Source organism: Poecile atricapillus, chromosome Z (genome assembly GCF_030490865.1).
Source record: "Poecile atricapillus isolate bPoeAtr1 chromosome Z, bPoeAtr1.hap1, whole genome shotgun sequence".
Lineage (NCBI taxonomy): Eukaryota > Metazoa > Chordata > Aves > Passeriformes > Paridae > Poecile > Poecile atricapillus.
In genome coordinates this window covers 135529258-135545206 of record NC_081289.1, presented here as the reverse complement: position 1 = coordinate 135545206, position 15949 = coordinate 135529258, and positions in this window count along the sequence as shown.

Genomic DNA, 15949 nt, shown 5'->3' with positions numbered 1-15949 from the left:
AAGGTGTAAGTAATGGGGGCATGGAGATGGTGAGGATTGGACATAATTGAGTTATTTTGGGGAGCAAGTCTCTGGAAAGGTTGTGTTAAGCAAGAGGTAGAAGGAGTACACTGATACAAGGCTTTAAAGAATTATAATGGAGCTGAGTTTTGATACTTGAAAAGAAAGGTGAAAGGACCTATTAATTTCATGTATGCATTTGAAATCATTGATGTGATTTCCACTTGAACAAAGAGTTTGGATTGATTTTTATTTATCTGAACCAGTCGTAAGTACTATAAAATTAAATCTGAGGTGCTTTTCAGGGGGGAGAAAAATAAAACAATGCATAATGTCCAGTAACTGGCAGCTTGTCTCTTTCCTGTACCGTGCTAAATCATTTTTCTCAGATGCTGAGCTTCATTGTTCTTTGTACCTTCTTAAATTCCTAAGTTATTACACACTGAAATCTAGTGTGTTTAACCATGTCTGTGTAGGCTACTTCTAACAGTTCTGTAATATGCCGATTAAAACAAGTCTTTCTGCTATTTTAATCTCTTCAGTTTAAGTGCCTTCTTTTTTTGGTTGTTTGTTTGCTTGTTTGTTTATAGCTCGTTCTCCTGGGAAACCTGAACATGCTGTTAGAGACAAACTGTGTTGGAGGGGATATTAACCTCACATAAGTGACAGCACAGTAACATCTACTGGCACCATGCCCTGGAGTGCAGTGCAGACTTTTCCTTTGGTAATCAGTGGAAGGAAGAAGGTTTTTGACATAATTACTCTGTGAAGGCTATCGTACATGAAACTAGGTGGACATCTTCTTTAGGTGTTTAGAAGTGAAATCCCCCTTCACACAGGTTTCTTTCAGGACAAAGTTACAAAACAGCCTCAAACTTTGAGCTGGCATTCTCTTTTCTGTTTCTGAGGCATTTGGACATGGACTAAGGGAAGTTGATTTTGTTCACAAGTACCTGAAGGAAAAAAAATAAAAAATTTGGTAGAGCAGCTCAGGGAATAGCACTAGTTCAAACAGAGAAGAGTTAATGTGTGAGAAAACACTGTGTTTTCAAAAATCCAGTACATGTGGGTCAGTTGTTCCATAAACGATGAGTGTGTTCCATTAAAGTGTTATGCCAGGAAGCTTTAATTTCTACACCTAATTCTTTCACGATCTGAAGCCAGTTTTTAAAATGCTCATGTAGTGTCTTCAAAAACAAAGCTTTGATGGAGAAATTCTCTGAATTATTTCTGTAGTGATCTGCTCTAGCGGTTTGCAGCACGCTGTGGGGAACTGAGGGAATTCTTCCTGGAATTCCTTGAAGAAGTGTTTTTTTTTGTCATTTGTGTAACTAATCTGAAGTTAAATGAGACTTGTAGCTCTTGTTATTGTAGTTTAGATTACCTATCTCTTTGGAATTGTTCTACAGTTATCATTTAGAGCAATAGTGTGTGTGTCCATTGAGGCTTCAGATTGTCCTGGGGTCTGGGCTCCTTCTCCACAGTGGCACTAAACTTTGAAAGTGAGACTCATGTCCTCACTGATGTTAGATCAGTGTGGTCACAGCACACAGTAAGTTATCCTCAGCTCAGTACCACACAGGGCATTCACTAGAGCTGTGTTCTCCAAGTTACAGCTAATTTGCTTCCATGACTTTTATTTTCTTTCTATCATGACCTTTTTTTCTTCCTACCCTCTTTGGTTTTGTCCCTTACCCTTTTTATCAAAAATATAAGCTATTTGGCCTCTGTTTATACAAATTTACATCTATGAAGCTCTAGGCTTACCTTCAACATTCTAGTAAATACCCTCAGCTGCTGGAAACTTTTCAACCATGGGCAATTTCAACATCTTGTCTGTGGAATCTCTTCAGCATCAGCCAGTATCTCAAGATCAGTGACCTTCAACTCCTGCAGGCTGGCAGGTGTCCTCCATGTGGAAAGAGCTGAACTCACATTCACTCCCACTCACATTTGCCCTCAGACATCTTTTTAGCCCCCTAGAATGAGGAAATAAAGCAATGTATTAAATCCTTTACCATACCTTCTTTCTACTTATTTTTCTGCTTATCTTCACTGCTTACTCCTCTTTTGCTTGTGTTCATAGTCTCTAGAGTTCCCTGCCTTCTGAGCTGTCCCAGTCACTGTCACCTGAGGAGTGACAGAAATGAAACAATTCAGAGAAGGTCATGATCCCTTTTCAGCCTCCCCACAGGGCACCTGCAGCTGTGACAGTGATGGGTCACTGTCAGTCACACCTTTTTGAACCCAAAGGATTCCACGACTCCATGATTCCAGCTATGGGGTTCTCAGTGCAAGAAAGATGTTAAGCTGCTGGAATTGGGTCCAGAGGAGGGCCACAAAGATGATCCAAGGGCTAGAACAACTAATGAAGGCGGGCTGAGAGAGCTGGAAGTAAAGAAGGCTCCAGGGAAATCTCACTGTCGCCATCCAGTACTTTAAGGGGACTTAAAAAAGGAGAGTGACTTTTTACAAAAGCAGATAGTGACAGGACAAAGAGGAACAATTTTAAACTGAAAGAGGAGTTACTTAGATATTATAAAAAATAAGTATTTATGCTATTGGTTAGTAGCATCTTTTATTTCAGGCAATTTTCTTAAGGATTAGCACTAGAGGGAAAAGTATTTTCATTCTGGTCATAATTCTGATATTATTTCTTTTTCTTTGAATGAAAAAGTGCATTAAGATTATATGAAATTCAGAGCCACTGTTATTGTAGGTTTTTTCTTCTTTTGTGTCAACTCCATTTTTCTTTATATCAATAATTGTGATGTGATTCTGATTAATTACTGCTTAATTTAATTCATAAATACCATGTAGACATTCAGGATGAAGATGCAGTAAATAATGTTGAATTAGTTACTGTAGTTTGACTGTTACATTAAAAAAAAAATATTGGTTTACATTTTAAAATAATTTAGATAATAAAATAATTTAAAAATAATTTAGACAAACAAGATTCTTTGAATTTCTTTCAAAATCAGTTGGATGTAGACACAGATTAGCAGGTGCAATGAAAAATGCTAGGCATCCTTTCACAGCAGTGTTCAAAGGGGGATTTTTGATCAGGGGAAAGACAGAGGGAGAAGCTGACAGAGAGACATCTGCCGGTAACACAGGAGATCAGTACTGAGTATTTGGGCTTCTGAGCTGAGCCTTTCCATCCTGATTAATGTACTTTATTTGACTTGGTGGTGCTCTTACTGCACGGTGTGAGAAGCATAAAAAAATTAGTCAAAATTCATATGAAAATTGAAACATTCTCCACTCCAACCCTGGACAACTTTTGTCTCAGTTTCAAAACAGCAGAAGAAAAACAGAATGTGTTACGTGTCTTTAATGTAGGAATTTGTGAGTAATTTCAAAACAAAAGTGAGAACAGTCCTTAAGTTAAGGAATAATTTTCACAGTCATGCATATCAACCCAGCTTTAATTATACCAAGAAACAAGCTGAAATCTCTTGCAGTCTTCAGAGCACAGACACAAAGTAGTGAATGGTTCAAGCACCTTCTTGATACATAGCACTTCATTACTACAAGGAGTTTTATAAAAAAGAATATGCCATTTAGGAAGAAAAAGTTACATTTTGTGAATATTAATCAGTAGCAGAAAATGGAGGCTAGTAACTGAGTTAATGGGATGTCTGGCTATGAAACAGTAATGCTTAAAACTTATTTGCTCTGACTCAGGCTGAAAAGGAAGTTCTTCAGACTAGGTACAGATTTATTTTAAGGGGTGGCACCTTGGTTAATCTGAGTCATGTTCAGTCTCAGTGGCTGGATAGACTCCCTCTTGTTATGAAAAAAACCCTGATTTTTGTCTTGATAATATAATATTAATTTGGATTTGCCATTTTTATAGCAGAGGAGTACAAAAATTAAACTGACAGTGGGATACTCTGCCTGGGACCCTAAATGTGCATTGACTGTCAGAAATAATTGCTGGCAGACACTCCTGCTCCCACCATCACTCTCTGTCCTATCTTATTTCCTTTTCACCTTACCTGTTAAAGTCCACATGGGAGATGAAGTATCACATCTACGATGTGCACAGGAATTAGGACACAAACTATCATGTCCTAGAGTCCTGCGTTATTGATTTACTCCATTATTTTCATTCTCTACCTACTTGCAATCATGATAATCTCAAGACAAGTCAAGACAAAATGCAAATCAAAGTATCACTCATGGTAGACAAAATAGCCAGCATCGTTTAAAGTGCTTTAAGGACACAGCTGAAGAAATGGAAGAAAATCTATAGATGACCTACAAAGAAAGGCCTCTCCTACTAGCATCTGTCTGACTGGTACCCTTCCATCTAGCTGGTATGTAGAGTTTCAGGCTATGCACATGCATTCCCTTGTCTTATTATGGAGTATGCTCAGGGCTCCAGCTGGCCTTGCCTTTGCAGTTTACTGCCTCTACAAATGTTTAATCCTCCTCCCTAAAATTCATTCTGCTCCCTCAGTAAATAAGAGATAGTATGACCAATATCCTAAAGGTGTCCTTCACTGTAACAGATGTTCTCTATTTGTAGATTAGAAATATGCATTGTGCAGTTGTTTAAAAAGGACAATTATGAAGTGTTCTAACTCCCAAATCACAGGTCTTATTAGCCAAAATTGTATTACCCAAATACCTCACCTCCACAGTAAATTAACTTTTATGCCCATGTACTATCACCCACAGTCCGCTTCCTTTACAAGGAGGAACTCTTTCTCACTGTAAAGTCCCAGAAGTACCTAAAAGCCTGAAATGCTTTCTAAGCATATGTGTGCAGAGAATGATGTTGGTGTTTTACTTGCAGGATTCAAAGAAAATTAAGGTCTCTGAAGAAACATTTTTAAAAGCATAGTGATTATTCTGTCTTATGAACACTATAGAAAAATCTACACCTACACCCCTATTTTTTGGAAGAGTTATTTTAAATCTCAAAAAATAAATTCTGTTGCCAAGATTTGGAAGAAAATGTTTTAGCTCTTTGTTTTCCAAACTCAGTATACAAATGCTCCATTTTTTCCCTCTGATATCAATTTAAACTATAATTTCTTATTGGATTTTGATTCATCTTTATTTTTCAAGGAACAGTAACTCAGAGCATCTTGATAAGCCATTTCCTATTTCAGTTGAGAGATGGCTTGTAAATAGGGATAAACCATGTAAGAATTGCCATGCTATCATGTCTGGGACAGAAAGCAGCAGTGAATTAGGAGGAATTTCTTCACAGAAAGGATGATTAAACACTACTAGGAATGGGCTACCTAGGAAGATGGTGAAGTCACTGTACCTGGAAGTGTTTAAGGAAAGACTGGACATGCCATGGTCTCACTGAGATGGTGGTGTTCAGTCATAGGTTGGACTTGATGAGCTCTGAAGTCTTTTCCAATCTAATTGATTTTGAGATTCTGAGAGTGTAAGAATAGTCTGCATAGACTGACCTTCCCTAATGATTACTCTGTGCCTTTGAATTGTTGTGGCTAAGGACTTCCTGAGTTAAATACTGTATCAATGAAGTTACCTGCTATTTTATCTGATTTATCTATTTCTTCATACCTTAATTTACACAGTATTCTGATCTTCATAGAAAAATTCTTGTTGCCTCCCCTTCTCAGGGACTAGTTGAGGATGAGTAGGCTGTAGATTCTCCTTATTGCCCTTCTTGAGCACAGGAGTGGTATTTTCTGTGTCTCAAGAACCTTCTCAGATCACCATGGCTTTTCAAACACTGTTGAGAGTGACCTTACAATCACATCGACCTTCTGAGAAACTCAGTGGAGCTGGAGAGGACTTCACCTGCCAGTGGTCTGTGGATGAGTAGCTGATGATCATGTTCTGGCAGCAGAATTCTGGAAGGTTGGGAAGCTTGTGTAATTATGGATACAATTCAGAAGCATGGCTGATACCAGTTCTTTGGAAAGCCCCCTCAGAAACATGGTTCACCTGCTGTAAATACTGCTTCTATCTCCCTCCTTCTAGCTTACCTCATTTTTTGCAACAAATGACAGAGAATCTCTGTGGGTCAAATGGAAAGCTTTTCAGTGAGGAAAGGTACAACTGGAAATCAGGATGCTCAGGCATAGGCAGCTAACCATTTATTCCTTCTTGAAGGCTTTCCATAAGCTATCAGGCTTTAGCTCACATACAATACCCAGCCATGTGAGCATTTCTAACAGAACTGAATCTGGTCTACTTGCTGATGGTGAGGGCAAGGAGTGTTTACAATGCTTTGTCTAAACATGAGAGTTATAGGAGAATAGTATCTCAGGGCAGGGGTGATCTTCCACAACTGAACCACGTGTCTAACCAAGTCCTGAGCTCTCATTCTCTCAGAATGTAATGTAAGAAATGCTGTTTCACAAGCTTTTGCACAATATTGTTAAATATAGAGTGACTGGAAATATTGTGCTTCTTTTGCCATCACCAAGAAAGAAAAATGCCAGAAAAAGAAGGGAGAAGCTGTGGAAATCACACCCTGGGGCTTTTTCTATGGTGGTAAAAAACATCATTATTGACAGCATTATTCCACTGAGTGGTTTTCCAGTGCTGTCACAAATTACTGCTGCCCTGTGGGGGTCTTCCCTGAAGGAATGTGTGATCTCTTAGCAAAAGTGGCCCTTTCCATGCTGATTTGTGACTCATTGTAAGCTACAGCCTTACTGTGCACATGATCTTAATCCCTTCACCTTTTTTCTTTTTTCCTTCCTTGAACAGCTGCTGGCTCTTTTTTGTTTTCATATTAATTGTAACACTTCTGATGTGAGGGTCCAGGCTTGCTCAGAGATATACTGAGAAAACAAACTCATTTTAATGCTGTATGTCTACTTACATAGACATATTCTGGAGAAAGAGTAACAGATGTTTTTTAAAGCCCCTGGAAGCTGGTCTTCTTTCTTTCTTATTACTTCAAGCTTAATTTTAAAAATAAAATTAATGAGTCTTAAAGGATGAATTTAACAAACCCCAAATTCAGATGAAAGGGAAGTGCCTTTCAAGATTTCTTATCTTGCAAACCAACCTGATTCAGTCTGAGACTGTGTAGTGAAATGGACACACTATGGGCTTATTTTCTTCACAGTAGTTCCCCTCTCACTCTTTTTGTCTTCTGTTCCATATAAGAGGAAGACAAAAATGAGGAGTTTATTGCATGGCAGAAGGGCAATCTGAGACTGGCTGTCTAGCTTTTTGTGGCCTGGAGTTTCTCCACTAGCATCAGATGATTCTGGGCATGCTTTTGGTTACTTACTAGATAAGCAGCCATGCAAGACCTTGCATCCCCAAGCAGAAGCTCAGACACCAGAGCTGGGTTTCAGCACTTTCTCTGTTCTCTTGCAGATTAAAGAGCTACTATGTTTTTTCAGCACAGTCTGTGCAGTTGATACAGTTCATATAGTTAATACAGCCCTGGATCCAATAGTGTTATCACTTTAATTGTCAGTTAATTTTTCTGTGTACATATACTGTATGGGACAAGATTGATTTATTCACGTTAATCTAAGAGTAAACCATGAGCCATTTTATTTGCAGTGTGGTTAACTGTGGTATTCATGGCAGCTCCTCTGAATATTTTTGATGAGGTCTTTAAGTATGTGTAATAGCAAAAAACACATTCCCATTCATTAGGTCTCATGTAAGACGTTAAGTCCAACAGAGCAAACAGCTCCTAGAGAAATTCCATAAACATTAAGCATATTTATGCCATAGCATTAAGTTTGATCAATTTGAATCTTACTGTATTGTGGTATAAGAAGCATCTTGTTTGCTTTTATTTACCTTCTCACTAGTAAATGTATTTTGGTTAACCACAATGGCAAGCCTAGGCAAGACATTTGTGTCAACAGATCCTTCTTCTCAACAAAGTAACATTCTTAGTTTCTAGGGCAGCAGACTGGATTCTGAGTAATAAGGTTTTTATAAGTCTTGTTGTAAATCTGAAACCATAAACATGTCTACTTTTCTATTAAATCTACTGCTGTGTTTGAGGCACAATAAGTTCTCTTTTAAATTTGATGGTAGCAAGCATGTTGGTTTCCCAGTTTTGATTGCTGTTGATTTAACATTTGCCAGCACCTCCTGCCAAGCTATTGACCTAAGTCATGGTCCCTGGTGATGTCATTAACAGTGCCTAGAATTTAGTAGTTGATGGTACCTGCTGGTAAGCAGAAAAGTGTTTTATACATCCCCTGTTTTGTTGCAGGAATGTCTGGGAACAGTAGCAAGGAACTGTTTCTTTCCACAGCTGATCTCTAACTGGTTGTTTTTTGATAATAGATTTGACAAAGATTTGTGCCTGGTGAAATTTTAATTGGGACATTTATTTGTTTTTTTTATAATACAGGGTTTTAAATACAACTTGAACACCACTAACAATGAAAATTATTTCTGAAACATCTCTTGCATTCTTCAGCTGCTGCTGGGTACTTCCCTCCTACTGAAAACAGCAGAGCTGTTCCCATGAGCAAAGTCTATTCACATCAGCAAAATCAAGAGGCTCCTTGCTGTATTCTTTTCCTTTGGGATGTATTAGGAGTTGTACAGTGAATTATTTCTTCTGAATGTTTAAAATAGCTGTGCTGTGTTAAAAAATAGCTTTATTGTGCTGTGGAGAATGATACAAGATCACACCCTTGACCCTTGCTCGGGTTTGTTGATCAGACCCTTGTTTGGTGTGTTCCTGTCAGTTTCATGGGCTTCTGGAGGCTGCAGGAATCTGCTCAGCTGGAAGCAGTGTTTAGAATACAGGTCTTATAATGACATTAAAGTCATATATGCATTTTCATATTCAAAGTTTACTGTAACAGTTAAATTATAATCAGGAAGGAAGCATAATATTGCCTATGTTCCTCTGTTATTTCTATCTTCATCGCAATGCCAACAAGTAGGAAGCAAATCTGTGCATTTATTTAAAATCATCATCAGGTGACACAACAAACAGAATTTTGCTGCTTCAATATGTGTAAATGAAGGTTGGAGCTGATCCAAGTTCCTTAATCTCTGTGGACAGCTGCAACTGCAAAACCAAAAAATCAGTGTGTCCTGGGCAGGCCTCACATTTTCTTGAATATTTTTCTAAAACTAAATCAAGGGGTAACACATTCCATCTAAACCATGGTTAAGTACCTCCATGGTGCTTGTAACTTATGCCTACACTCCCAAACTCCTGGATATTTTTTCCAGTTTCTGTATAATCAGTTTGCATAGTATTTCTCATGCATCAAGTTTCAGAGTTTCCCTAGACAGTCTGAATATGGTTATGAGACAATTTTAAGGTCTCACTTTCACACAGGATATCTTAAAAATGCTGAAAATAGTAGAAGGCAAATTGGGAGAAATTATCCTTGGAAACAAGCATGGGCAAAACATTAAGAGAAGAATCCTGACTGGATGTACCCTCTTCTTAAATTTTAAACTACATTATCTTAATAAATATGAATACTCAAAAGGTTTAATACATGCATGTTGTGCATTCATATGCATATGTAAATGTGTATGCATGTGCATAAATGTATATCTTACCTCCTGTTCTTTGAAATGTTCCTGAATATTAACGTAAACTTTTGAGCTGTTTGGAGCTCTGTTCCAAATGTTTGCTTTAGTTTGACAGGTTTCACAAGGGAAACTTCCCAGCAAAGGATGGGAAAGGATCATATTCTTGGTGAAATTTGTCTGCTTCTGACCATTTTGCAGGAATTACAGAAACTGCAGCTTTTTGGAGCAACTTGGAAAGGTCCCTTGTTTGAAGGACACGTGAATTTCAGGCCTCTGACCTGAAGTTTAAAACAGGAATTAACAATAAAACTCTGTGCTATCACACCTGTCTCACACCCTTATCTTCTACATCAGGAACCTGGGTGCTTTTGCTAAACTGAAATCCTTTGCACCAGAGTGTTTCTGCCAAAATCTAAGTCAAACCTGTTCCAAAAGACAACATTTGTGTGTTAAGGATCTGTATCAGCCATGTCTGAGCTAATCCTGCAGAACCAAGGTGACGAAACTCATCTGCATGGTCCTTCCTGCCTTTTTATAAGTGAAGGACAGAGTGCTCATGTGCCCCAGCACCGCAGATTGGACTGCAAGGTCTTCTCTGCTTTCAGATTTGGGGAGGCAGCAGTTCAAAGACAGGAGAAAAACCACAGATACTAGAATTGTTAAAATCACATAAAAACAGAACAATGGAAGTTTTGCAGTGGAAACTAATGCCCTTTCTCTAGCTATCTGTACTTTTCTTCTCCACTGTAGGCCTTAAAAGTACCAAGGTGCTCTTTCATGGGCACTTTCCCTTCAAAGGTATGTGCATTCATGAGCCTTAAGGCTCTTTAGGTGGCAAAATGTGACAACTGGGATAGCTTGGACCAGAAAATATGGGACTTCAGTAAAACAGTACACAAGAAGGAGAAGAAAGGAAATGCATTAAGAGAGGCTGAATGGAAAAAATAATTTTAATATCCTTAGTAAATAAGCATAACATGAGCAAAAGGACATGCTGAAGCATGAAGGTGATTGAGGACAATAGGATAAGAGCAGAAAGCACAGCAAAATCAAAAAGACAAATTGTCTCACAAAATTCTGACTGAATAGAACACTCTTAAATTAACTTGTCAAACATGATAATAAATTGAATGGGTATTTGGGCTGGTATTTTACGTAAAGCAGCAAAATGCCAGGAGCAGTTCTGACTCATGTGTTTGTGAGTCAATTCTTCATCAGATAGCTGCTAGAACAAGAACTATTTAATGTGAAAATATATTTTTGTGCTGATCTAAACAAATTGAAAACATTTTCATTTGTTTTTCATGAGCAACACAGATGTTGTTTGGCAACTTCCATACAGAACATCACAGATAAAAACCATAACAGCACAGCGGAAATGGATGAATTCTATTTTTTTTAGCAGAACCAAAGATCTCCAAAGTTTTTATATGCTTTTTTGCCAGGGAATGAAGGAGATTAAATGAGTTTGGGGTCTCTGTGTTTGTGGAGTTTCATGCATTTCACATGTAAACAAAAGAAAAACTTCAGGAGGTTTCTCCCTTATGCTGGAAAATCCAGTAGGCAGGATATTACATTCTTTTAAATCCACTGAGCAATTTAAATTTATTTAGTTGTACTCTATATGTTCTTTCTGCTGACGTAAACCAGTAACAGAAGGGCTAATACTGGAGTCTGCAGTGAATGTGTAACCTGCACAGAAACTTCAAATTTTTGAAAGCCAGATGCTGTAGTCCTTATACCAAACACTGTTTTTATAAGGATTGGGAGAGTTTGCATTTATAAATCACACTGTTTGCCCACCCAGAGTGTAAATTTCATGTCATAAACCACAAATTAATTTATGAGTGAAACTGCCTCTGCTGTCTGACATTTTGCTCCCTGGCCTACATACATGTACTCTCAATAAACCTGCAGCAGATAACCTGGCAGTAAGACCAAAGACTAATGCTGCATTACATAGTTGAGGGCCAGCCCTTTCTCTATCACAGGAGACTATTTCATTAGCCACAACTAGATCCTCTCATTATCTCACTAAATAATTCATACGATTTTTCAGCCTCTTTGGCGTTTAAGTTTTTGAATACTGTACTAACAGACAATTAATGTCTCCCTTTAGATATTTCATAGCCAAGTTATGTGTATATTTAGCTGCTTTATCTTTCCTCATAAATCCAGTCATTTAATAATTGTTTTGTTGTTAACTGAGTCTGTTCCAGTTTGGCACAATCACCCTTATAGTAAGTTGCTCAAAACCAAAAGTATTTTTAGCGATGGTCTCTCCAGAATCCTATAGACAGGGTTATACAACCTCCCTTCCCCATAACCTAATGCCCTGTAGTTTGTAAATAAGTTTTTCTTGCTATCATATTGCACTGAAAAGTGGTATTTTATATCTCATATCTGTCTCTTTTTTCCATGGTAACTCTCTTTCTTTCTATGTGTTTCTCCTTTTGTCCTCATTTGGCAGTAAGCAATTCCCTAGAATTGCGTACTCTGTATGTTTCTGGTTGTAATAGCAGAATGATGGCTTATGATACTAGTAAAAGATTTGAGAACTCTGTGTTTACATTCCAGCTCTGTGGAAGATGAGGCAATATAACCCTTTGTGACTAAAGGGTGCTGTGAGCCTAAGTGCATTTCACCTCTGCAAAACACCTACATGCGCTGATAGTGAGGCTGTTTAAATGTTATAAAAAGTCTTGCTTTGTTGTTATGTTTTCAATTTCAGTAAATATTTGAGTAGTATTTTCTGTCCTTTGCAGTATTTACTGCTCCTATTTATCCAGGATTTCATAAAATCTACTTGCATGTACTGGCCAAATAGCTGCCTAAGTTTAGCCAGACTCAAGATAGGTTGGTATGCAAAACAAAAGGTGTGCTGACAAAGAGAAGAAATCCCTAAATGTCTATATCATGTCTGAATGTCTGAGCAATTGTTTCTCCAAATAAATTATTCTGAGAAGGACAGACTCACTAGCAACTGGTGCTGGTCTTGTGCAAAGCAGTAAAATTACACACACTGTCCTCCAGCTTGCTTGTACTTGGAGCTGGACCTGTTAACCTTAAAAATAGCACAGTGGGTGAGCTGGCTATTCCCAGCAACAATTGCCAAAGCATTCATGCTGGCTTCTATCAAACTGGAAAATATTCCTGCTGTTTATTATGATACACTCCTGTCCATGTCAATGATCTGATATGTGCAGTATGTGCATCTCTGGCAGAGAAAATTTGGTTACCCAGGGTATGGAGAAGGCTGAAGTACTCAGCAACTCTTTTACATCAGTCTCCAGCAAAAGCTCCAGCCAGACTGCCTGAGAAGGCAAAGGCAGGGACTGGGAGAATGAGCAGGGCATTAACAGACCCAGAGCAGCCCTGCCCAGAAGGACCTGACGGTGCTGGTGGGTGAGAGGCTGGACGTGCCCCGGCCATGGCACTCACAGCCCAGAGAGCCAAACGTGTCCTGGGCTGCATCCAGAGCCCCGTGGGCAGCAGGGGAGGGAGGGGATTCTGCCCCTCTGCTCTGCTCTGCTGAGACCCAGCTGGAGCATCCAGAGCTGGGGTCCCTGCACAGGAGGGACAGGGACTTGCTGGAGCCAGCACAGAGGAGGAACATGAAGATGGACACAGAACTGGAGAACTTCTGCTAGGAAGACAAGCTGAGAGAATTGGGGTTGTTCAGCCTGGAGAAAGGAAGGCTCCCAAGTGACCTTACAGTAGCAGCACCTTACAGCACCTAAAAGGACTAGAAGAGCTGGAGAGAGACTTTATATGTGAGCATGTAGTGATAGAACAAAGGTTCTAGACTTCAAAATGAAAGAGGGCAGGCTTAGATTAGGTATTAGTAAGAAATTCTTTACTGTGGGGTGGTAAGGAACTGGAACAGGTTGCACAGAGAAGCTGTGCATGCCTGTCTCTGGAAGTGTCCAAGGCCAGGCTCTATGGGGTTCTGAGCAATGTGACATAGTGGAAGGGGGTGTGAAGGAGAAGACCCTTCCGACCAAAAGCATTCTATGATTCTGTGACCTTGGAAGAAAAAATTAAATCATGCGTAAGATGTACTGAAATCATGAAAAGGAAGAATCTTGATCTCTAGTAAGTCTTTCCTTTTCCAGTATTAAATGTTAATCTTTCCTAAGGTTAATTTTGCTACTGCATGAAATGAAATCTGCAGACACACACAGATATTCTCAGGAAATACACAGCAGTTCTCTGCACTGAGGAAGGACCATGGGGGGTTCTGCCCCTTATAGCACCAGTTTGTCACCACAGGAAGTTTTGCACTGACATCTTCAGTAAATAACTCTTATATTGTAAATCCAGAAATTTCATCACTACCGTGTCAAGTACCTGCTGCAGTGGTTAGTTATGCAGATGGGAGATGTTTTTCCTGCTGTCAGGCTGGACAGTACAGTCACAAACAAGCTCCTGTGGGAGACCCAAGTGGCATATTTGAATGTAAAATATCCCTGGTTTTGTTTACATCACCCACAGTCACCATCAGTTACTGTTTCTGCATTTGAACATAAATGTTTTATTTATCTATGTTTATGCTAGTAGAACAATGTTTATGAGTATAGTGATTTATGTGCATCTTAGTTTTCTACCTCTCCCAGCCAGCAGGCTCTGGGGAGCTGTAGGTAAATGTGAGTAAAAATTTACTTTAAGCCTAGGACCAAAATATATGGGTGCATGGACAGATAAGTGTACTTGGGCCCCTAATCTAGTGAACCACTGAATTTCTATTTTAACTCTCAAAATGGATCCTGTTGCATGACTTTCATGGGGACTGTTTAAAAATGCTGGACTTAATACACATCTCACATATAAGACAGCCATCAAACAAACTTCACTAAACTCTTCAGGATGTTGTGATACTAAACTTCTGCTCATGCATGTGTTAAGGGAATGCCCTGAGGTCTCAAATAATGAGATGAGTAATAATCTACTTTTTGTTGAAAATCAGAGGAAAAGTCTCTATTGTATTCTTAGGAAAATTTTCTTTCATTATCTGTGGGCTTGCACTGAAAATGTCTCTGTAAGATCTTCTGTTAAACCAAGACTCACTGGCACAATGGCACAAGGTCTTAATTTGCTCAGAAGTTAAGCTGGCAGCTGTCAAAGGAAGACACTCTTACCTGTCTGAACCAATCCCTGTTTTTGACATATGGCATGGGCTGTTGCTTCATTTGGAAATACCACAAATGCTGTGTTTTGTAACTGACAGGCTAATTACTGTCTAGTGATTAGTGTTTGGCATAATAGACTGTCTCTTGGATCACTTTAGCTGTTAATTCTTTGCATGACCATTTCATAACTTAAGATCGTAAAATGGAAATCTAAATTAATTAACAGGCATGAACAGACCTGAAAGTTTTTACCTTGGCCACATTTTTACAGCTAGTTATTCATTCCCAGTAAGTCTCTCTTGTTAGAGCACGTGCACATACTTTAGAAAACGAAAGTTGTATCACCATTGCTGCTAAAACTTAAATGTCTGTGCCTACAGTGCAAGTTTTAGGTAGGCAAAAGCCTCTTCCTCCCCACTTAGCCTTAAAAATGCTTTTTTGTATGAAGCTGTGTAACACCTTCAGCAACAACAGAGGTGCCAAGAGCCTGGCTTTGGCTGGGGTAGGTTTTCTTAGCATGGGTTACAGAGCCCTGCCAATGCCTCACTCCACGGGCTCCCGGGGGCTGTTGCTCCCCGAGGGCAGCAGCTCCTCTCTCGCAGCTGCTGATGCTGGTCCTGTTGTTCCAGCTGTGCTCATGGCCTTGGATGGACAGGCCTGATGCTTCCAGCTGCTCCCACACCTCAGCACCACTGGCTCCTGCAGGAGCAGATGCTGGCTGAGGAAGGGAGCAGCCAGCAAGGGACCAAGTGGTGGCTGTGAGAAGAGCGAGGCTGTCAGATGTCTCAGTGAATGCATGCCGGCAGAGACCATGGAGGGTTCAGAGCTGAAAGGAAAGACAAGGGGGGCCCAGTAAAGAGAAGAGGACTACAAATCCTCTGGGATCATCAGGGTTAGATAGCAAGTTCTGTGGTGTTTTTTCATAGAATCACTGGTTTTGAAACCAAGAGCAGTGATTTGTTGTCAGTTCTTCAGGATACTGGTGTTCTGGAGAAAACCACATCAAAAATCACTGTGCAGCTAATATTCTCAACCTCAACACTTGTCCACAAAATATTTTATCTCTCTGCTCTCCCAGAAAACTCAACAAGCTACATTTTCTTCAGGGTGTCAGCCCAGAAGCGCAAGATCGAAGAGCAAAAGTGACAGAATGACTGCTCAGAATTGCTCATGAAGAAAGACCTCATGAGATTATGTCTGCAGTGACTACTGTTCTGAATTTCAGAAGTGAAAGCAAGGAATGTGTCAGAAACATTTTCATCTCTCTTCAGATTGTTGTGGTGATTCAAGTCTCCAGAAGCTGGAGCACTAGTCTAATGACTGTTTCCTGGATA